Genomic DNA, 24,867 nt, shown 5'->3' on the forward strand with positions numbered 1-24,867 from the left:
GGACCGGGGACCCCTCCACTTGTAAAGTTACCCTAGGTTCGGGGAGGGGATCCGAACCCCATCTCCCCTAGTCTGCATCTTGGGTAACTAGTATCGGCATAGATTTGGGCTGCCATTGTCCTTGGCCTGGCTGGCGCTGTTTCTTTTTGGGGCGGTCTTTTATCCAGTGACCAATTTCTTTACAGTATGCACCTTGGTCTTTACTCAGATTGCGCCTAGGGGCATGCGTGGATTGGGTGCTTCCTGGCGGTGGTTGTTCTTTTTGGATGACCGCCGCCAGGACTTTGGTCATTTTCTCAGTGGCCCTAATTTGTCTTTCCTCTGGAGCATCTCTGTTGTTGTAAACTCTCTGTGCTATGCGAAGGAGGTCCTGGACCTGTTTTCCCTCCAAATCTTTTAATTTTTGTAGCTTTTTTTAAATATCTGGGGCCGCCTGGTTGACAAAGGACATAACGACTGCTGCCTGATTTTCAGGTGCCTCTGGATCTATAGGTGTATACTGTCTAAAGGCTTCCATTAGTCTTTCTAGATAAACAGCGGGGCTTTCTGTTTTTCCCTGTAAAACAGAATATACCTTAGCCAAATTAGTGGGCTTGCGAGCTGCAGCCCGGAGACCCGCCATTAGAGTCTGGCGATAAACGAGTAGCTTTCCCCTACCTTCTGCTGTATTGTAGTCCCATGTCGTACTGGTCAAGGGAAATGCTGCATTAATGAGGTCAGGATTTGCAGTCGGTTGACCGTCATCTCCAGGAACCAACTTTCTAGCCTCTACCTGGATTCTCTCCCGTTCCTCCGTTGTGAACAGAATGCGGAGGAGCTGTTGGCAGTCATCCCAGGTGGGCTGATGAGTGAACATGACACTATCTAGAAGGGCTGTTAGGTCCTTGGGGTTATCAGAGAACCGGGCATTCTGAGTCTTCCAGTTGTACAGGTCACTGGTAGAGAATGGCCAATACTGGAGTCTAGGGTTACCTGTGTCATCGGGGGGGTCCTATTTCCCTTAAGAGGAGCGCTACAGTGGAATCGGGAACTCGCGGAGTTGCCTCACGCTGGACACGCCCACGCGTTCGCCCTGCCGGCCCTCCCGAGCCATGTTGACTTTCAGTTTCTCCTGGCGCCGCGTCCGCTTCTCAGCCCTCATGGCTTCCTGGGAGTGCGGCTGGTTGGGCTTGGGCATGGGGTCCGGGAGGGGGAGGATAAGGCGGGGGTTCCAAGGATGCGAGGTCCTGGCTGTCAGGCAACACAGGGGGCAAGGGGGCAGTTGGAGTTTTTGGTCTTTTGGTGGTCCCAGTTGGTTGCGCGACTAGGGTTTTACAGGGTTCAGAGGTCAGCAGAAAGGGAGCTAGCCACGGGGGTGGATTTTCCACCAGATCTTGCCAGACTAAAATGTAGGGGATCTGATCTGGGTGAACCAAACGACCTGGCAGGAAAACCCTTGATTTTACCTGGAGGATAATGGGGAGGCAAAAAGTTCCCTCGGCTGGCCAGCCTACGCCGAAGGTGGGCCACTCAGCGCGGCAGAGGGTTATTAATTTTCCCTTTTTAAGTTCTATACTGAGATCATGTCCCCTTGCTCTCACATCTTTAAAATTATTGACAAGGAGAGAAAGTGGTGTGGTCTGGGAGTTGCCCATTCCGAGGAAGTCCTGTTGATAGAAGATGGGTGGTAAGGGATATTAGTGCCTGGTACAGGACTGGCTCCGAAGCTCCTGTAAATCAAGGTAGTAATTTAGTAAGGGGCGAAGCAACAGATAACTTCCAACAACCAAGATATATTGATCGCTAGCGCGTCTCGGGCTTAGGACCCGACCAGAAGCAGATGGGCCACAGAATACAGAGCCCCAGATGAGTACCGGAGGACGTCTCCCACCAGCCTCCACTGACTGTCCTATAGCGCGTCCACCAGGACTAGATCAGTCTCATATACAGACCCCGCGGGATTATTCAGAGGCAGACAGACAACATATAAACAGAGCTGGCTTACTCACTTTTGCGATGACCCGTTGGCCTGGGGTCTGGTGGGCTTAGGGGCAATCCCGGACGAGCCCCCAAGATGTAATGCCCAGACCCGCGATGACCCAAAAGCAACCACCAGAGTCCAGAGACAAAGCCAAGCGGCAGGGATCGCTTTATTTCGAGTTCGAACTCGGTTCCCTCCAGCTAGGTATCCGATCCTAGGGAGAGACCCCGAGCTCGGTGTTCAGCCGTCTTTTATAGTCAGACACAAACAAGTTACAGCAAGTTACAGAGTCACTGGGGATTTTTACAGTTGTAGGTTTACAATTGGCTGACATTTAAAGTTAAACATTAGTCAGTTGTTCATTGGTTCCCGCCCTTTGACCAAACCACAAACGGCCGCTTGCCCTGCTAGGGACTTTCCAGATAACCTTGTTGTTTTAGCATTAAGGGGAGTTTCCTGACTTTTCTGACCTCTGATATTCAGTATTTTTCCACTCCTCAAAGTCATAGTAGTTATAGTCAGGACATATTTTCTCAATCAAAAGATATTAAAAGTTTAATATGTGGGGGCAGTGGGTAGATTGGCAAATTTTTTTAGCATTGAAAAAGGGCCCACAGAAGGTAAAAATCACCACTTCAGACTCTTTCTTGGCTGACCTCCACTCAACACTCACCATTCCTGATTTCCATTCCTTCAGGGGCCTGATCTCTGCTTTAAAATGATAGTAAGCGAATATGATAATATAATATGTATTAATAATTTAATGCTTACCCTTCCTAGGTAATTTATGTGCATTTTTAAATGAGCTGTTTTAGACAATACACTTTAATCCAAAGCAAGCTTCCTAACCCACGTTTCTCTAGTGATGACCTCTCACCTGAGTCCCAGACTTATGTATTCTCAGCTTACTAAATATCTCCATTCGAACCTCCCAGAGGAATTGAAACTCAGTATGTCCAAAATTTATCCTCCACTTCTATCCTTCACCTCAGTCAGTGACACCACCGATCATTCACTTAAAGCTAGAGACCTGGGATTTATTCTAGGTTCTTCACGACCCCACCCCAGCCAAGAGCTGGATGGTTCTTGGCTTATTCTCCACTGGTTAGTATAACTTACGTATTATACGAAAATAAATTCCACATAAACCTAACTCAGCATCTCCCAAATGGTGTTTTATGACAATTGTGTCAATAGGCAAAATACTTTCCCTGACCAAACAACTTTGGAAAACTTTGGTTAGACAAAGTTAAACCTTTTGTTATAGAACTAAGAGTTTCTACTATGTTGCCCCGAATTACAAATGTCCAAAAAAGAAAATATACCATCTAATGTTCCAAACTCATTTGCCCAGGGAACTCTTACTTTCTTTGCAGAGTATCTGGTAGGATCTATGTATTACAGAACATACTTCGAGAAATGCCATGATCAGATGTTTTTGAACTGTGTTTTATTATCACGCATTGTCTCATGCAATTTCTGTGTTGTACATAAGTAGTGTTATAACAGTGTACATATAAGACACTGAAAGTCTCAGGCATTACATGACTTGAAAGCCAGAAATGTGAGCGAAAATATTTCCTTACAAATATTTATTGAGAAATCCCAGTCAAAATATCACTGGTATTTGGGGGCACTTCATGAAGTGTGCTTATGCTGAAGTGTAGCAGAAAGTCCAAAAGAATCCTTAACAAACAGCTGACAGGAGCGATGGCTGGAATGTGTTGTTAAGGGTGGGGTTTTCTGACGTAAATGACAAGTTGATGGGTGCTGACGAGTTGATGGGTGCAGCACACCAACATGGCACAAGTATACATATGTAACAAACCTGCACGTTATGCACATGTACCCTAGAACTTAAAGTATAATAAAAAAAAAAAAAACATAAGGAAAAAAAGGGTGGGGTTTTGAGGGGGTGCTTCTAGGCTTATTCGCCACTGGTTTGTATTGTTTGAATTCATTACAGCAAGCTTATGTTATGTTTATAATTTATTTTCTTAAAACATCAATACAGAAAAAAAACAACAAACAAATCAAATGCCTGGTGGACTATGGTACTGTTTTAAAAATCCATCTGAAAGAACAAAAATGAAAGAAGAGCCAGACGTTCTTGGAAACTATAAGAACTTGTGCTACCAATTATTACAATGTACTTAAAGCTGCAGTCATTATTTTTTTTTTTTTTTTCCGAGATGAATTCTCATTCTGTCACCCAGGCTGGAGTGCAATGGCGCAGTCTCAGCTCACTGCATCCTCCGCCTCCCAAGCTCAAGCGATTCTCCTGCCTCAGCCTCCAGAGTAGCTGGAATTACAGGTGCCTGCCACCACACCCAGCTAATTTTTGTATTTTTCGTAGAGAGAAGGTTTCGCTCTGTTGGCCAGGTTGGTCTCAAACTCCTGACCTTAGGTGATCCGCCTGCCTCACACACCCAAAGTGCTGGGATTACAGGCAGGAGCCACTGTGCCCGGCCAAGCTGTAGTGATTCTTAAAGTGAGATAGTGGCACAGGTATATAGACCAACAGATGAGTTAATCCAATAGAAACTCCACAAACAGAGGCAAGGCAATATTGGCACCACACTCTAACCAACTGAGCTAACAGGCCATCGTGTGAGGCAAGCAGACATAAAAAAATTTTTTTTTTTTTTTTTTTGAGACGGAGTCTCGGTCTGTCGCCAGGGCTGGAGTGCAGTGGCGGGATCTCGGCTCACTGCAAGCTCCGCCTCCTGGGTTCATGCCATTCTCCTGCCTCAGCCTCCCGAGTAGCTGGGACTACAGGCGCCCACCACCTCACCCGGCTAGTTTTTTGTATTTTTTAGTAGAGACGGGGTTTCACCGGGTTAGCCAGGATGGTCTCGATCACCTAACCTCGTGATCCGCCCGTCTCGGCCTCCCAAAGTGCTGGGATTACAGGCTTGAGCCACCGCGCCTGGCCCATAAAAATTTACTAGACGATTAAGGTGGCATTTTAAAGCAGTGGTGAAAGGTAAACTCAGTAAATTTTACTAAAACAATAGGGTAGCTATGTCCCAAATAAATAAGCTTGAATTCCTAACTTATTTATTATACTAAAATAAATTCCATATAAATCAAAGACTTAAAAACTATTATGAAGTCTTGAAAATAATAAAAGAAATCATAGGTAACTATTTTTATAATTTCCGTTTTGAAGGAAGCCTCTTTAAACATATACAAAAGTCAGAAATGATCAAATCAAAGATTGTACATTGTACAACACAAAAATTATCTAAAACAAAAAAGACCACTACAAGGTGATTTACAAACAATATACAGAAGAAAATGTTTGCAATATAAATGACAAAATGTATATTAATATATTAACATAAAGCCCCCTGGGGCTTTTACATATATATATATATGTATATATACACATAATATATTATTTGTAAGCCACAAAAAAGAATAAGCCCAAATTTCCATAATTTAGCTTCAATTAAAATTAAAGTTAAAATCGAGATCATAAGTTTTTGTTTGTTTGTTTTATTTTTTTAAGAGCTGGGGTCTTGCTATGTTGCCCAGGCTGGTCTTCAACTCCTGGGCTCAAGCAATCCTCTGGCCTCAATTTCCCAAGTAGCTGAGAGTGCACACTACTGGGTCTAGCTACAAATTTTTAACAGCAGGACTATAAAGAAAATATTGAGAAAAACCACTGAACAAGTCTTTCACATTTTATTGAGAAAGATAAGGAAGAAACTTCAAGATATTGAAAACTCGGATACCTCAAAGAAACCAAGAATATAAATACTACCCAGGTTGGAGTGAAGGTTTTTTCTTATAATCTTTACACTTAATCAGTATTTTATCACGATGACACTGAGCCCTGGGTAGATCATTTACCAGAAGCTCTCTGGTGAGGTTCTACTTTATAAATAATATATTATAGGCACATAATCTTTAACCTTGAGATTAATAAATATGCTTATTTGTTTGGTATGGAAAGTGTTATTCATTGTTTATTTAGCATATAAAAATGAATTTTAATTAATTCAACAAGGTAATATTCAACCCACTGATTTTTACTTTACCAACATTATTTTAAATAATTCAACTAGGAAAAAAGGAATAAGGAAGGTAGGAAGAGGTGGGGAGACAGACAGAGAGAAAGTGTGTTCCAGTTTTCTTGGAGTTGGAAAACCACCACTTTTTCTCCTTGCATAAATTACAATGTAAGTAAAAAAAGAAATAGTAAGTATAGCCAAAACAACCCAGAATTTCAGCTTTTTCCTCAACATGTTTTAATACAGAAAATGACAAAGAACATTGTATCAGTCAGGATTGCTTTTGGCTAAAAGCTATAGAAATCATAACATTGTCTAAGCAATAAATACATTTAATTACTTCAAATGACAAGAAATCTGATAGGAAGTTCTAGGAATTGATTCAGCCTCTCACAGATGTCAACTTGCTGAGTCAATATCTCTATGATTCTCTTGCAAAATTCACCTCTTAAAAAAAAAAAAAAAAAAAAAACACCGAAGCAGTAGGGAAGCTTCTCCAGGTGGGAAGTCCTGCAGATCCCCAAAAGCTGACTCCTATGCCCCTTTTGCCCCCAGTGTACACATCACTGGCAGCACCTGTCAGACTATACTGTGATTTTTCAGTTTTCCTGACTGTCTTCTCCAACAGCAACAGTGAGGGCACTCCCATCTGATTTCTAGCACCAAACACGTGCCTGATGTATGAGGAAGCCCTTAATAATTGCTCTTTGGATGTTGAATAATGGTAAGCAAGTGGAAAGAGTTAGGCGAGCCTAGGCACTTTGCAGCATCCTTTTGGTCCTGCTCAGAACCTTGCAACTAGGTCGTAGAAAACAAAGGGTAATAAAACGGTAAGGAAATTCTGAAACACCACAAGACCAGAAAAAGTGCACAGAGACATGGTCATTGCCAGGCTGGGCCCAATCCAAATCCTGAAAACTTGAACCCAAAGATGTTCAGGCTGCCAGCGGAAGTCTGACCACAGACAAAACTGAATGTTGTACCAAGGTAAGCCTCAGTGGACTTCACATCAGCATCTGACTTCCCTTTGACATATCCCAGGGCACTTGTTAACAATAAGGGCATCCTTCATTCTTCTCTTTCAAATCTCTCAGGACAGCCCCTCCCCAAATAAATCGGACTTTCTTTTTTTTAACTCTCCTTCTCCAAAACCAGCGTATGAGGATCCTTTACTGACCTTTGAAGAAAATTCTCCGCCTCTTCATCTTTGTCCCTCAGGGGTTTGCTTCTATCATAAAGACTTTGCTCATGATAGCTGTAGCCCAGATTTCTGCCTTGGAAACACGAAAACCAAAGACCAGAGTCCACCGCAGATGGGAGGGCTGCCAGAGTGAGAATTATGGAGAGAGAAACAGACATCAATGCAAAATTATCTTCTACCATATTTGTTATTCTGTTGGTCTGAGCATTCCTGCAAAATAAACTTACTCTTCCTCTACATGTCCCCAGCAAACTGGGTCTTTGCCCCAAATTCAGTTTTTTTGGAACAGTAACACTCTAGCAAAATATTCCATGGTACTGGGGGTGCTAGCTTCCCCAGGCTCAAGTAGGGAAACTCTTTTGCAGAGGGAATTTCTTGCCTCAGTTATCTAGGGATGGCTTATCTAGAAGCCCGCCAGCTCCTCCTTTCTGCATTTACTGCCCCATCCATCAGAGGGAGTCTGGCAACAGACTAAAGTGAATTTTGTGCGAAGGTAAAATGGACACCCGGTCAGTGTCTGGCTTCAAGATGGTAGCCATGTGGGTAGCGAGTTCCCTTGTTCAGATCTCCAATCTGCTCTCTTCCTCCTCAACCACCTCTCTGTCCATTATTCCACTTAGCCATTCTTCTGCCTACAGCTCTTCAGAGCACTTAACATTTCATTAGGTGCTTCATCGGGAAGACAAGGAAGAAGTGGGGTATCTCAAAATGACTGGCTTCATTTGCCAATTTCTTTGTTTTGCACTAGAAAGCATTTCTGCAACTCAGTTGGCATACTCAAGCACAGTCAAGAGAAACGCCTCTTGTCAATTCCAATTTCACTCCATTTACTGGCACACGTAGTTGAATGGGCTGTTTAAGTGAGGTTGTTATCAAATGAAATGAATTTGAATTTGCATTACACATACTTTCAATTATTTATGGTTTGGGGTAACCCATATCAGTGACTTTTCCCCTCTACTCTCCTGAATCATCAAGAGAAAGCAGAAGGAAAAGTAACTCAGAACTTTTTGCGAGGTCTGATGGTGATTACTGCTTACTATGCTGAACTGATCTTCATTAAGAGCTTCATATCCAGGCTTCTTCCTGTAGCCTTTCAGACCTTTGAAGATCTTTGGGTCTAGGGCCACCACTCCACGGGGCTAGAAGAGACCAAATGTGATTGGAGAGGCCCTGCTAGGTCCCAACCGTTCTACCCTCCTGAAATCCCCAATGTTGAAGCTGCTTTTAAGGTTGCTTTCAGAAAAAAAGTCTTAATTAGACACTCTTTGAGTAATTCTTCTAGGGTTTAGGACACGGTCCTTTAAAGGTCACTGTTAAAATGTATTTTTGTGGCCTGCTTGCCATGAGGAGTCTCTCCTAATTTTCTCCCATTACCCGCTTAGTTAACCATCACCCAGGAAGGCTCAATGAATCTGGCTCTTCAAGGGAGAGTTTCTGTAAATAACCTCAGGACTATGCCCTTAATGGTGAAAGGATAGAGCTTGACATTCCATTATTAAACAGCCTATTAAGTTCATGCCCAGACTCTGGAGAATGTGTACAATGGGACCTCAGCTTAGAACACAAAGAAAAGTCTAAGTCTTCAGTTAAACCTAGGAAGCTAAGCACAAAATAATCAAGTTAGGCATCCCTTCATTCCAGGTCTGGAGCTAAACACATATTCTTAAACCTAAAAAAAAAGTTCTTATTTTATTTAATTCATTGTCATACAACTCATTTCCAACAAAGTTTATGCAAGTATTTTGGTGATTTTCTTAAGTCTTTTCTTACATAAAGAAGAGCCATATTGGAAAACTGGGGTGGTACATCATTAAAAAACAGATACGAAATTATAAAGAACTGATATGGTAACTAAAAGTAAATTACAGAATAAAAGGCTAAAGAAAAGGAACATAAACAAAATTAAAGGTCAGCATTTGGAGGTCTGTTAATTGCATGGTAATTGGGAGTCAAAGCAGAATCTATTTAGAATCCACAAGGCCTATTAGGAGTCCAGAGGACCAACAGCAAGTCAACCAAAATTAGGAAAAGAAATCAGATTTTAATTGTAAACAGAAGACTAATCATTAGCTGTTCCCTTTCCCTAGAGTAAGTCATGGATAGTTGCCTGACATTTTACATTTTACTTTAAGTACAAAGAAAAAATTACACAAGTGGCCTACTCATTAGCAGGTTTTTCTGCATTAGTTTTTAAATCCAAGATTTAAAAACATCTTCTCAATGTCTTCCTAACAGCGTACTTTCAAAATTGTCTTTTATTCATTCCAGGTCTACTACTGCAGACAGAAGACCCCACTTTTCATACGTGCATAAGAGCACGCCCATGGCTTCAACCAAGTCACAGACCAATCAGCTGTACATTGAAAATCCAGTTAACTCCAACTTTCAGGAGTGTAACTCGCTGCTGAGAGGCAAAAAAACTGTTCAATAGCTGTCATGTTCATTTGGTCGAGGTCAATTAGGTCACCATAAGCCAAAATTACATGCATTATGAGACAGAATCAAATGATCCTGAAATTGGTAACATCTTTTAATAACCATGCTTATTACACAGGAGTTAAACATGACTTTTAATACTTATTCTTGTTATAATATCTTTACCTATATTAGGGCTTCAATAGCCAAATACATTAGAGTAGCCCATTGATGAGTTAGAAATGATAAATTATTATGAACATTGTTGAAATGACAGATTATACACTAGTCCCCTTCTCACTGCAGTTTTTTGTTTTGTTTTTTGAGACAGGGTCTTGCTCTGTCTCCCAGGCTGGATGCAGTGGCACTATCATGGTTCACTGCAGCCTCAGCCTCTTGGGCTCAAGCAATCCTCCCACCTCAGCCTCCCTTAGTAGATGCGACTACATGTGCATGCGACCACGCTCAGCTAACTTTTTAATTTTTTTGTAGAGACAGTATCTCTATATTACCCAGGCTGGTCTCAAACTCCTGGGCTCAAGCAATCATCCCACCTTGGGCTCCCAAACTACTGGAGTGAGCCACTGCTCTTGGCCTTATCCACAGTTTCAGTTTTCAAGGGTTCAGTGACCCATGGTCAAATGTGGTCTAAAAATATTACATCACTACTCTTCTACTTTGGGGCCTCTGTTAAGTAACATAAGGGTTCCTTGAACAGTACAATAAGATATTTTGAGAGAGAGACACTACATTCACATAACATTTATTACAGTATATTATTATAATTGTTCTATTTTATTATCAGTTATTGCGGTTAATATCTTACTGTGCTTAGTGTGTATGTGTAGGATAAAACATAGCACAGGTTGAGTATCCCTAATCTGAAATCTGAAATGCTCTCAAATCTGAAATCGTGAGCACTAATATGATGCTCAAAGGAAATGCTCACTGGAACAATTTGGACTTCAGATTTTTGGGCTGGGAATTCCAAACTTGTAAATACAATACAATTTAATTTAATTCCAAAATTTAAAAAAAAAATCCAAATTCAAAACACTTCTGGTCCCGAGAATTTTGGATAAGGAATACTCAACCTGTGTATATAGCGTTTGGGCATCCACCGGGGATCTTGGAACATACCCTCTTCGGTTAAGAGGGGACTACTATATTGAAAAGCAACCTTATTTGATTTTACTTTGATACCTCATAGTTCCTTTGTAAGATTTATATTGATCTATGCAGGTTCTCAGAACATTTCTATGGTATATAAAGGAAACAGAAATAGCTCTATTTTTAAAATTTCATTAAATATAGTATTATTAGTATTAATTACTACTTCCTAAGTAGAGTTTTTAACTTTTCGTTTAACTTTTTTTGGTTTGGGCACAAACTTTATAACCCAAGGGCTCCATGTTACATAGTTTTTAAAAAGACTGTACTGGCCAGGCACGGTGGCTCACGCCTGTAATCCTAGCACCTTGGGAGGCAGAGGCAGGTGGATCATCTGAGGTCAGAAATTTGAGATCAGCCTGGCCAACATGACAAAACCCTGTCTCCACCAAAAATACAAAAATTACCCGGGAAAGGTGGCGGGTGCCTGTAATCCCAGCTACTCGGGAGGCTGAGGCAGGAGAATCGCCTGAACCTGGGAAGTGGAGGTTGCAGTTAGCTGAGATGGCGCCACTGCACTCCAGCCTGGGCGAAAGAGCGAAGCTCTATCTCAAAAATAATATAATTAAATAAAAAGACTGTACTAAGTCTTTGATCCACTTTAGCACCTGGTAGGTATAAGGTACTGGGATGGGTGCTGGAAAGACTACTAAAATGTATAAAGCAGCATAGGACTAATAGAATAAAAGAAGTACCACAGGCGCTCAAAGGAGGAGAGGTAGATTCCAGGACAAGGATCAGGAAAGACTTCATGGAAGTGATGGAATAAGAACTAGATCAAGAAGAATGAAAAGAATTGTGGGAGGCAGCTGAGCAGATATTACATTCAGTTACTCAGTGTATATTTGTTGAGCCATAACTGGTGCTGGAAAATGTCATGGGTGAAGGTGCAGAGATAGATACACTCAAGAATGTTGGCATAACTGCTGGCAGATGCAGCATAGTTATAGGGCTGTGGTGAGAAATACAGCTTGGGACCTACTCATGAAGGTCCCTGAACATCAGCTGAAGGAGTTTGGACTTCACTTCTGGGTAACATGAAGCCATTAAAAGGTTATAGCCAATAGGGATCACTAGAGTGACAAGAGAAGAAGATCAAAGAGACCACATCAGAGAATATCAAATTAAAGGAGTAGACAGTGGTCAGAAACGTAGAACTGGAAGAAAATGATGTCTCAGACACCAGAAAGTCAAGTTTCATGAGACAGAGAGTGAACAGGAGCACCAGATGCGACAGCGAGGTACACAGGATGGAAACTGAAAATGGGCCGTTGGAAGCACTTGGTGAATCAAATGTGAGCAGTCCAGTTGTTTTGTGGGAGCAAGAGCCAGAATGCTGTCTATTTGGAAGAGCGAATGAGAGGCAGGAAGGAGACAAAAGCCAGGGCAGAAAACTCTTTCAAGAAATAGGCCCGTCATGGGCTATATTGAGGGATGGCTGTGTCTTGTCCAACGACAGAATTTTTTAAGATAGCGTGGATCTGGGAGTGTGTGGGGAAGGAGCCTTAGGGAAGGAGCCAGAGGATGGGGAAGTTTAAAGAGACAATGGGAAAAAAAAAATGAATCTGCTGATAAAGTGAGAATGTATAATCTAGGAAGTCCTTTATAAGAAGCAAGAAGAGGCCAGGCATGGTGGCTCACACCTGTAATCCCAGCACTTTGGGAGGCCGAGGAGGGCGGATTGTGTGAGGTCAGGAGTTCAAGACCAGGCTGGCCAACATGGTGAAGCCCCATCTCTACTAAAAATACAAAAATTAGCCAGGCATGGTGGCGCATGCATGCCCAGCTACTCGGGAGGCTGAGGCACAAGAATCACTTGAACCCAGGAGGCAGAGGTTGTAGTGAGCAGAGATCACGCCACTGCACTCCAGCCTAGGCAACACAGCAAGACTTCATCTCAAAAAAAAAAGAAAAAAGAAAAGAAAAGAAAAAAGAAATGAAGAAACAAGAAGAAGAGAAAAAATGCCTTGGTTCTTCACTACTCTGAAAGCACACCACCACGGAATCAGGCAAGACATCAAGATGTTGAGGAAAAACTGACAGAGGAAACAAAAAGTGGGAACTCCAATCAGGGCCAGAAATTTAAAAACTGAAACACAGTTGTCCAGTATATAGTGATGAGAAACCTCCCCCAAAGTGACCTAAAGCACAGTCCAGGACCATATTTCTATAACCTGATTGCCTCTGTGGCCGAATGGTTGCAAGAGTTCCTGATGATAAAATGGGTTCTGGGCTGGACCCTAGCCCCTCTTGTCAAAGAATGGCACTTGTAGGTACCCTTCAGAAAGGGTAGAAGGGATTTCCCCACTGTGGGTCTGATGGATTCAGTGAGGTCCGTGGAAGTAGTAGGAAGAATGAGGAAGGATGTTTATGTACCAAAAAAGCGATAAAGCATAGGCTGTCTCTGTTCATCTATCCTTGGCCAAACTGGTATAATTCTTGATGGAATTTTAATTAGTTAAGTAGAGGAGAATTAGAATGAGTAAGCAAAATTTAGCACCTTATGCAAATGATTTCAAATAAATTCCTAAAAAAGCGACCCCAAATATTTCACTGAAAGAGTCACAAATCTCTGAAATGAAGTAAATTTGCTGTTGAATTTCTGGGGTGAACGCTTTGAGGAGAGGGCTTGTCCCTAGAAAATCTCCAGTTGCTACCACTTCCCAAAGGACACCTCCCCATAGACCACTGAGCAAGGTGATATTGTGAAAGACTCAGACTGAGGAGAGGGCTACAAAGAGGGCTACAAGCTCTTCAAATTATCACAAGACCTCTCGGCCCTGCCCATTAGAAAGTTAATCCTAATTCCTGTAAATGAACCAGATTTGAAAATAGGTGCTTATGAACAGAATCGGGCCCAGTGCCACAGCTCACGAAGCAGTCAGGCGAGTAGCCTGTTCAGCTCACCGTTCAATGATAATAGGTTTACCAAGTGAAATAAAGGCCAGGCTGGGGATAGGGGAGAGTATTTTACCCTGTTTGACCTCTTAGGAAAGTCACCCAGTGTGTCCTAGGGGAAAAGAGCTGATAGGAGAGAAATACAGACATGCTCTCTTATCTGGGTTAATAATCCCTTGTTACAGAACCAAAACAGAAAAAATAGATTCTGATGACTTTTGTGATTGTCTTATTTGCTTTTATTTTATGTACTGCAGTGGGGCAGTGTTAGCCTAGTTCTCCTGCTCACTCTCCAGTACTGGAACACAGTGCTATGCAGTCGAAGCCACAAACACTTAAAAGAGCAGCATCAATTCTTCCAAAGTTCTTCCAGCTCATATTCCTGCGGGCACCCTCTGTCCCCACAGACCACATACACACACAGGCATGCCCAGAATTCCTGACAGCCCTTCTCAGTGAGAGGTTGGGCAGAACAGGCTTAGGTGGACTAAACTGGGGAGATCTAAAGTACAACACTGCATTACATTGTTTATTTTACCGACTCCACAATTCTGCTTTTAAGAAATATTTAAGTCAATCTATCTGTGCAAAGAGAAAAATTATATGGGTTATTAATTCTGTTTATGCCTTTTTACATAAAGATCATTGGGTTTTCAGACCACTGGTTCTGCACACACATATACACATCACATTTGAGCAGCCTGCATGAGCTCCTTTGCAAATGTTAATGTCTCCTTCTTAATGGGAATTCTTGTAATGAATGTGTGTATGTGTGTATATATGCACACTATATACAGTGGATGAGCAATGTTTACTCTTCTGATTCTCATAATTTTCTAAAATAATATTTTACCTAATCAAAAATAGAATACATGTACATTATTTTAAATATAGGTACAAAATTTTAAAAGGAAAGGAAAGCACAAAAAAAGAAAAAATATATATATATCTTTGAGACAGTCTCATTCTGTCATCCAGGCTGGAGTGCAGTGGCACCATCTCCACTCACTACAAACTCTGCCTCCTAGGCTCAAACAATCCTCCCACCTCAGCCTCCCAACTACCTGGGACCACAGATGTATGCCACCATGTCCAGCTAAATTTTTGTATTTTTAGTAGAGACGGGGATTCACCATGTTGCCCAGGCTGGTCTCAAACTCCTGAGCTCAAGCGATCTGCCTGCCTCAGCCTCCCAAAGTGCTGGGATTATAGGCACAAGCCACTACTCCTGGTCAAAAAAAAGAAAATCAAAATCATTCATAAGCCCCTACCCAGAAATAAATGCTGTTATCATTTTGATATTTGTATTTCTTATCTGGTTTTCTATGCATAAATATATCGTTTTTTCCTCCAAAATTGTATACTGTGTATACTTCATTTCATAAAAAGATTTTTTCATATGTCAGACATATTTTTCCATATCAATAACGATTATTCCAAGCATGATTTTCACAAATTGCATAATATGCCGTAGGATTGATGCACCTTGTTATTCAATCATCCCCTATTGTTGGATATTTAAGTTGTTTCCAATATTCATTATCATTAGTCAAATTATATTGAACATCCTTTTATCTTTACTTAAATCCAGAATTATTTCCTTAGGGTAAAATCTTGTAAGTCAAATTGCTGAGTCATTGGGATTAGGCAATTATTAAAACTTTCTATATTTTGTAAAATTGCCTTTCAGAAAGATTATACCAATTTGAATTCCCACCAGCAATGTATCAAAGTGCATATTTTCCCACTTACCAACAGTAGGTTTCCTATTATTTTGACTTTCTGTCTTTTGGGAAAATAGGACTTGTTCCGACCATGTTCTCTAAACTAGTAAATTAACAGCATTATTAGAGTTAAACATATTCCTGTGATGTCTTTCGTAAACGTGTCAGGCCAAACTAGCCATTAACATACTAAATTTGATCATGGAACCGCTGTTCTAATGTGGCTCCCAGACCCTCCGTTTCTGTGGCTAGTCTGTCTTTTTCATCCACATGAAATGTTTCTAATTGGATATCTAAATGCTCTTAAGTAAAAATAAAGATAATTTCAAACAGTTGGGGATAAAGATTCCAAATATGGTTCTATAAAATGTAATGAGGTTTTGAATTGTGAACTCTCAATTGAGGAGAGAGTGCTCTGTGATGACTGCAATGCTCGCAGGAAGATCTAAAGAGTAAACAGCTCAGATCCCTGAAAAGACCTCTGCGGAATGAAAACTGTAAAAGAGCTAGCAGGAGTGAACAGAACAATATCAGAGTAAATAGACTGTACCGATTCCAGGAGATAAGACTGATAAAATCCAGCGTAGTGCTAATATATCCCACCCACATAGTCACATGAAGAGGATTAGCTTATGGAAATGTGCAACCAAAAACAAAAGTTATATATATATATTATATATATATATAATTTATATATAAAATATATATATAAAATATATATATGCTATGTCAGGCCACGACAGCGGGCTTTTTTAATGTAATGAACAAAATATCTCTCTAAAGAATCTTCCTAAAACTGGATCTAAGCCTGGTAGAATAATATAAAATGGGACGTACTGAAAATAATTGTTTAACTACCACTGCTGGTACACATAAAGTTAAAACCCACACCCAATTTTCTCATCTAAAACAGCATGAAACTCAATAATTACTATGAGAGGTAACACCTAGAAATGTTTGACAGGGAAACCCATTATTGCTGTGTAAGGCTGCCACCTGGCCTCCTCCTCGTCAGCCAAAGCAGTAAATGAGTCCCCGAATGCTTAGGGAAAGCTGACACGCTGAACTAATCTTTCATTGATTGATTTGCTAGCCCACTGAAAAAAAGTAGTATATCAATACATGGCTTTACTTCAGAAGTTAAGGTCCAAGAAGAAACAATGAAGGTTTGCTACAATATATTGAGTACAACAGAGCTTATAGAAAATGAAATCAAAGGCTTCTGGGAGAAAACTGATGTCTGGTAAGGACACAAGAGCATCAAACAGAAACTTTAATATCAACAAACTTTAAGATCTACTTTATAATGTCCTTCCTCTTTTCTGCCTTCTTATTTGTACGAAATAAAAAACAAAAACAATAAACTGGGAATTTTCAGATAAACCAAATTAAGAACAGTAAGTGGAATGAATAATTTAGAACGCTAGGATCCAGCAAAATATGACTTCCTAACTTATGACTTTATGCTTAATTATAATGATCAATTAAAGAAATCTCTGTATGAAAATTAAAAATAGGGAATCCTAAAATGATGAAACTAAAAAGGAAAGTAAAAGAGAAAAGGCAATGATGTAAAATTAAAATAATCCTTAATTCTGAAGATGAAAATGGTCCCTGAACATACTTAAATTACTTCTTGGCTCTTGCAGTCTTATATTACTCTTTCATAAGAAGAAATCATAGAATTTTCCTTTACACTAAGAGAAAATGTTGCTAAAGCACATTTTCTTAGTGTCTGAAACATGACATATTACTAATTCAGGGTTGTATAAAATTATTTCTTAATAAACATAGAAAGTTCATTTTGAATAAAATGTTAAATAAATTAAATAAGTATATGTAGTAAAATATTTTGGAAGTTTTGAGTAATGAAGAGAAAGAAGACAGTCCCATGATGTTATTCCTCAATACAGTTACTAACATTTTTGTGTATTTCTAATATTTTTAATTTGAATTAATGTTATTATGCAGTTGTTATAGGGCACATAAAATTGTGTATCTTCTTTTCATTTAATAGCATATTAAAAGCCTTTTATTGATATATAATATTTTACATATACAAGTGATAGTTTGTTACATGCATAAAATGGGCAATGATCAAGTCAGGGTATTTGGGGCATCCATCATTTTGGGTATTTATTATTTCTACATGTTGGGGATATTTCAAGTTCTCTCTCCTAGCTCCTTTGAAATATACAACATGTTGTTGCTAACTATAGTCGCCTTACTCTGCTATCTAACATTAGAACTTATAACTTCTATTTAACTGTGTGTTTGTACCCATTGACCAACCTCTCTTCATTTCCCCCCACCTACCTACACAGTTTTCCTAGCCTATGGTGTCTATCATTCTACTGTCAACCTGCATGAAATCAACTTTTTTAGCTCCCGGAAGTGAGAACATTCGACATTTCTCTTTCTGTTCCTGGTTTATTTCACTTAACATAATCACCTCCAGTTCCATCCATGTTGCTGCAAATGGCTTAATTTTGTTCTTTTTTATGGCTGAATAATATTCCATGGTGTATGTATACCACATTTTCTTCTTCCATTAATCCACTGATGGACACTCAGGTTAATTCCGTATCTTTGCTATTGTGAACAGTGCTGCAATAAACATGCAAGTGCAAACATCCTTTTGATAAACTGATTTCTCTTCCTTTAGATAAATGCCCAGTAGTAGAATTGCTGGATTGTATGGTAGTTCTATTTTTAGTTTTTGTTTTTGTTTTTTGTTTTTTGAGATCGAGTCTCACTTTGTCGCTGAGGCTGGAGTGCAGTGGAGCAATCTCGGCTCACTGCAACCTCCACCTCCCAGGTTCAAGCAATTCTCCTGCCTCAGCCTCCCAAGTAACTGGGATTACAGGCACCTGCCACCACGCCTGGCTAATTTTTGTGTTTTTAGTAGAAACAGGGTTTCACCATGTTGACCAGGCTGGTCTTCAACTCCTGACCTCAGGTGATCAGCCCCGCTTGGCCTCCCAAAGTGTTGGAATTACAGGCATGAGCCACTGTGCCCGGCCTATTTTTAAGAAACCTCCATACTGTTTTCCATGGTGATTGTATTAATTTACATTCCCACCAACAGCATATAAGAGTTTGCTTTACTCCACATCCTTGCCAGCATCTGTTATTTTTTGTCTTTTTAATAACAGCCTTTCTAATTGGGATAAGAGGATATCTCACTGGGGTTTTGATTTGCATTTCCCTGATGATCGATGATATTGAGCATTCTTTCATATATACCTGTTGACCATTTGTATGTCTTTTTTCAGAAATGTCTATTCCTGTCCTTTGCCCATGAGATCATTTGTTTTTTTATACCGTTGTTTTTCTTGTATATTCTGGCTATGAGTCCCTTGTCAGATGAATAATTTGCAAATATTTTCTCCCATTCAACAAGTCATGTGTACAGTCTCTTGATTCTTTTGCTATGCAGACACTTTTATCAAAAGCATTTTGTTTTTATTGTATTCACTTATTTATTTATTTCAGAGTCTCCTTCTGTCACCCAGGCTAGAGTGCAGTGGCACGATCTCAGTTCACTGAAACCTCTACCTCCTGGGTCCAAGCAATTCTTGTGCCACAGCCTCCTGAGTAGCTGGGGCTACAGGCATGCACCACCACACCCGGTTAATTTTTGTATTTTTAGTACAGGCAGGTTTCACTACGTTGACCAGGCTGTTCCCAAACTCCTGGCCTCAAATGATCCACCCCACTTGGCCTCACAAAATGCTGGGATTATAGGTGTGAGCCACTGCACCCGGGCATTAGAAGCATTTTAAATGTTGCTGTATGAGAGCTACCAAATGGTCTTGCCATTGTGTTATAATTTTTAGTATTTTTGTTGGACACCTTAATTACATTTATGCATTGCTACACTATAGAAACCATCGTGAGAAACATCTTAATGTATATGTTTTGTGCTAGATTGATTGCCAAAATGGCTGTTTTTCCCCTTCCTGTGTTCGTGCCCTCTTGCCATGTAACTACCAATGCCTCCCATTCTGATTCTAAGTTCAGCCATGTGGCTTGCCTCACAAATGAGATATTAGCGAAACTTGAGACATACAAGTGCTTTTACATTGGGATTTACTCTCTCGCTGCTCCTGGGAACTGTCACCATATGAACAAGTATGGACTTGCTTGCTGTTCATGAGACACATACCTTAGTTGCTCCCAAACCTTCTGCAGACCTGCCAATCACCGGACTTGTGAGTGAAGCTATCCTAGATCATATTCAGTCACCAGCCAACACACCACTGAACACAGAGATTTGGATAAACCTAGCTGAAATTGTCAGAGCTAGCCTTGACAAGGAGAAATACCCAGTGACCACAGAATCATAAGCCAAATAAATGTTACTGTTTCAACCACTTGGTTTTGAAGTGGTTTTTTATATAGTAAAATTCAACTGATGCAGGCTTTGTCTATATTTCCTTATGCTACTTTCTTAGAAATATATTTACTTGACCCAGGAGCAAGAACATTGACTATTCTTTAATTATCACATTCAGTGATAATAAATTATAAGAAACACCTACTTTCTCAATATTCGGTAGCCCAAGAATGCATTAGCCTTTAAGTAACTGTTATCTGAGTGGTTTCTACAGTCTTAGAAAGGTTTTTTTCAACTTTTATTTTAAGTTCAGGGGTACATGTGCAGGATTTGCAGGTTTGTTACATAGGTAGGTAAACGTGTGCCATGATGTTTTGCCGCACAGATTATCCCATCACCTAGGTATTAAGCCCAGCATCCATTAGTTATTCCTTCTGATGCTCTACCTCTCCTTACCACAACGCCCCGTCCCCCAACAAACCCTAGTGTGTTGTTCCCCTCCATGTGTCCATGTGTTCTCATTATTCAGCTCCCACTTATAAGTGAGAACATGCGGTGTTTGGTTTTCTGTTCCCACATTAGTTTACTGAGGATAATGATTTCCAGCTCCATCCATGTCCCTGCAAAGGACATGATCTCATTCCTTTTTAAGGTTGCATAGTATTTCATGGTGTATATGTACCACATTTTCTTTATCCAGTCTTTCACTGATGGGCATTTCGGTTGAGTCCATGTCTTTGCTATTGTGAATAGTGCTGCAATGAACATACGTATGTAGGTATCTTATAATAGAACAATTTACATTCCTTTGGGTGTATACCCAGTAATGGGAATGCTGGGTCAAATGGTATTTCTGCCTCTAGGTCTTTGAGGAATCACCACACTGTCTTCCACAATGGTTGAACTAAGTTACACTCCCACCAAAAAAAAAAAAAAAAAAAAAAAAATTCCTTTTTCTCTACAAGCTTGCCGGCATCTGCTGTTTTTTGACTTTTTAATAATAGCCGTTCTGACTGGTGACAGATGGTATCTCATTGTGATTTTGATTTGCGTTTCTCTAATGATTAGTGATGTTGAATTTTTCATATGTTTGTTGGCTGCATGTATATCTTCTTTTGAGAAGTGTCTGTTCATGTCCTTTGCCCACTTTTTAGTGGGGTTGTTTTTTCCTCATAAATTTATTTAAGTTATTCATAGATTCTGGATGCTATACCTTTGTCAGATGGATAGATTGCAAAAATGTTCTCCCATTCTGTGGGCTGTCTATTCACTCTGATGATAGTTGCTTCTGCACAGCAACTATCCCACTTGCCAATTTTTGCTTTTGTTGCAATTGCTTTTGGCATTTTTGTCATTAAATCTTTGCCCACGCCTGTGTCCTGAATGGTATTGCCTAGATTTTCTTCTAGAGTTTTTATAGTTTTGGGTTTCATATTTAAGTCTTTAATCCACCTTGAGTTAATTTTTGTATTTGGTTTAAGCAAGGGGTCAAGTTTCCGATTTCTGCATATAGCTAGCCAGTTATCCCAGCACCATTTATTAAATAGAGAATTCTTTCCTCATTGATTGTTTTTGTCAAGTTTGTCAAAAATCAGATGGTTGTAGGTGTGTGGTCTTATTTCTGAATTCTCTATTTTGTTCCATTGGCCTATGTGTCTGTTCTTGTATCTCATGCTATTTTGGTTACTGCAGCCTTATAGTATAGTTTGAAGTTGGGTAGTGTGATGTCTCCAGCTTTCTTCTTTTTGCTTAGGATTGTCTTGACTATTTGGGCTCTTTTTTGGTTCCATATGAATTTTTAAATAATTTCTAATTCTATGAAGGATGTCAATGGTATTTTAGTGTAAATGGCATTGGATCTATAAATTACTTCGGGCATTATGATTATTTTCATGATATTGATTATTCCTATCCATGAACATGGAATGTTTCTCCATTTGTTTGTGTCCTCTGTGATTTCTTTGAGCAATGGTTTGTAGTTCTCCTTGAAGAGGTACTTCACATCCCTTGTTAGCTGTATTCCTAGGTATTTTATTCTTTTTGTAGCAATTGTGAATGGGAGTTCATTCATGATTTGGCTCTCTGCTTGCCTGTTGTTGGTGTATAGGAATGCTAGTGATTTTTGCACATTGATTTTGTATCCTGAGACTTTGCTGAACTTGCTTATCAGCTTAAGAAGCTTTTGCCAGCCCCTATTTTGATCCTAATTTTATTTATCTTGGCTTGGATAGTAAAGTAAAAATGATGTAGAACAAAAGTTTATATTTGTTCTATATTGAAATGACAGTATTTTGGATTTTGAGTTAAAACATATTAAAATTAATTCCACCTATTTTTTATATTGTTAATGTTTGTAATCAGAAAAATTTAACGTATGGCTCAGGTTTGTGGCTGGTATTATATTTCCATTGAACACTGTTGCTCTAGATGTTTTCAAGGTCCGGATAAAGGATGCTGATTTAAACTAAGCAGTAAAGAAATTAACTGAATAAAGTTAATTGCAATCCGGACAGAGATGAAGACTCACATGAGATGACAGTACTGGGTCAAAGCATGGTGTATTGGTGAAGGAACTGCTTCTTTTCCACCCTCTGAAGATTTGCTGAAATGAACTGACAATAGACAGATCAACAGGAGGAAAATCACACAAATTTGTTAATGTGCAAGTGTACATGGAAGTTGTACAAAATATGAGACTCAAAGTAGGGCCAGGTGGCTAAAGGCTAAAGAGCACCCTCTTCATAGGGGATAGAGAAATGACAGAATGTAGACAATTTTGGAATCTGGTTTTTAGGAAAATTAAGTAGGCCCCAAAGAGCAGACAATAGTTCGTAAATGATTCTCTTTGGAAACTGAATGGGACTGAAGAACAGGGCATAGCTTGTGACAAAGTCTGCCTAGGTGGAATGACATTCCTTTCTTCCTTCCTGTGATATGAGTTTAATCCTTTCTGGGCAGTGGAATTTCAGGAAGGGGAGTGAAGACTATTGTGTATCTCCTGGAGAAGTTTCAGATAAGGAAACTTCAGAGAGACAGAGAGTTCCACTCCGTGCTGCAGGAGAAAGAGGAGAAGGTTAGAAAGTTCTTGGTTCTGAGGTTGCTTCTAAGGCTTTTAAATTTCTTTTCATTCAAACTGTTCCACGTGTCAAAGTGCCATGCTTTGGAGTATTGTTTTCTGAGCCTCAACATTGCCCTGTCTAAAATTTTCTTAGAAGTTTCAAACATTAAAAGCTGAGTTGGTGGCTATGGAAAGAAAAATTCAGTTTGTAGTTGAGTAGCAAATGATCTCATTAAACCAATCTCCTATTCTTAAGATAGGTCAGTCCAATTAAAAAGTTCTTTGTCATGTCAATAGGTGACATTTATAGGGCTCCCATCAAAATTAAGCCTCTATATGGTGCATGCAAACAGGGCTTTAATAAGATGCCTTCCCAAGGAAACAGAAGGAAAACAGAAGTTAATATCTGGAGCATTTTGTAAGCTAGTTTTTCTAGAGTTCACAGGGCAGCCAGTTGAGAAGATTCTTACATTTAGGTTTCAAGCATCTTCAGTAGGAGTGGAAGCTGGCAGTGACAATCTGACAGATTTTGCAGTTTTTGTGTTGCTGTCATAGTGACAGCATCTATACATAAGCTGTCATAGTGATTTCTCAGATGACTCTATTAAGTCAACGAGTTTCAGCTAATATGGCTTCAGGAAAAAGGTAGTTTTAATTTCAGTGATTCCAACTCAGAAAAGTAGGAGTAAAGTGGAAATGTTTATTTGGAGACTTGCAGCCAGGAGAGAATTCAGGATTCCGTCTACATTGCAGGTAAAGAAAAACCTCAAAAACAATGAACTACAATATAAAAGTAGGTGCACTATGTTTTTCTTCTTAAACGTAATTTTTCTTTCTTGTACCCCTAAAGCTGCCAAAGAGAATCATAGTAAGTCCAATTTACTGGTGGGTTATTTTGTTTTATGACTTTTATTTTAGGTTCAGTGGTACATGTGCAAGTTTGTTAAATAGGTAAACTGCATGTCACAGGGGTTTGGTGTAGATTATTTCCCGTTATTATCCCCAGGTAATAAGCATAGTACTCAATAGGTATTTTTTCCGATTCTCTCGCTCCTCCCACCCTCCACTCTCAGGCCCCCGTGTCTGTTGTTCCCCTCTTGGTGTCCATATAGTCTTGTTGTTTAGCCCCCACTTAAAAGTGAAAACACATGGCATTTGGTTTTCTGTTCCTGCATTACTTTGCTTAGGATAATGGCCCCAGCTCTACCCATGTTGCTGCGAAGAACACAATTTCATTCTTTTTATGGCTGCATAGTATTCCACAGCGTATATGTCATTCTTTTTATGGCTACATAGCATTCCACGGTGTATATGTAGTAAGTCCAATTTATTTGTAAAATAAGTTTAATTTTATTAAAGTTTAATTTTATTAAACTTACAAGTTTAATACTCAGTAAGAATAGCAAGAAAGCAATCATATAGGATTAAGTCTGCTTGCTGGAATTTTTTAATACAGACTCTCAATCTCAAATTAGAATTTTTTTTTTTTTTTCTGAGACAGAGTTTCGCTCTTGTTGCCCAGGCTGGAGTGCAATGGCATGATCTTGGCTCACCACAACCTCCACCTCCCAGGTGGATTCTCCTGCCTCAGCCTCCTGAGTAGCTGGGATTACAGGCATGCACCACCACACCTGGCTAATTTTGTATTTTTAGTAGAGAAGGGGTTTCTCCATGTTGGTCAGGCTGGTCTCGAACTCCTGACCTCAGGTGATCCGCCCACCTTGGCCTCCCAAAGTGCTGGGATTACAGGTGTGAGCCACTGCACCCAGCCAAATCAGACTTTTAAAGGCTTCTCAAGGCTAAGGAGACGAGCCAAGGACTCACCCTGAAATTTTGCCACTAATGTCTGTAGACATGGGTGAATACCTCTCTCTTTGAGATCCCCCAAAATACTGTGAAGTTCCTGGACATATCAAAATATAACAGTCTTGGCCTGGCGCGGTGGCTCAAGCCTGTAATCCCAGCACTTTGGGAGGCCGAGACGGGCGGATCACGAGGTCAGGAGATCGAGACCATCCTGGCAGACACGGTGAAACCTCGTCTCTACTAAAAAATACAAAAAAACTAGCCGGGCAAGGTG

This window comes from Rhinopithecus roxellana, chromosome 21, assembly GCF_007565055.1.
Source record: "Rhinopithecus roxellana isolate Shanxi Qingling chromosome 21, ASM756505v1, whole genome shotgun sequence".
NCBI classification, from domain to species: Eukaryota; Metazoa; Chordata; class Mammalia; order Primates; family Cercopithecidae; genus Rhinopithecus; species Rhinopithecus roxellana.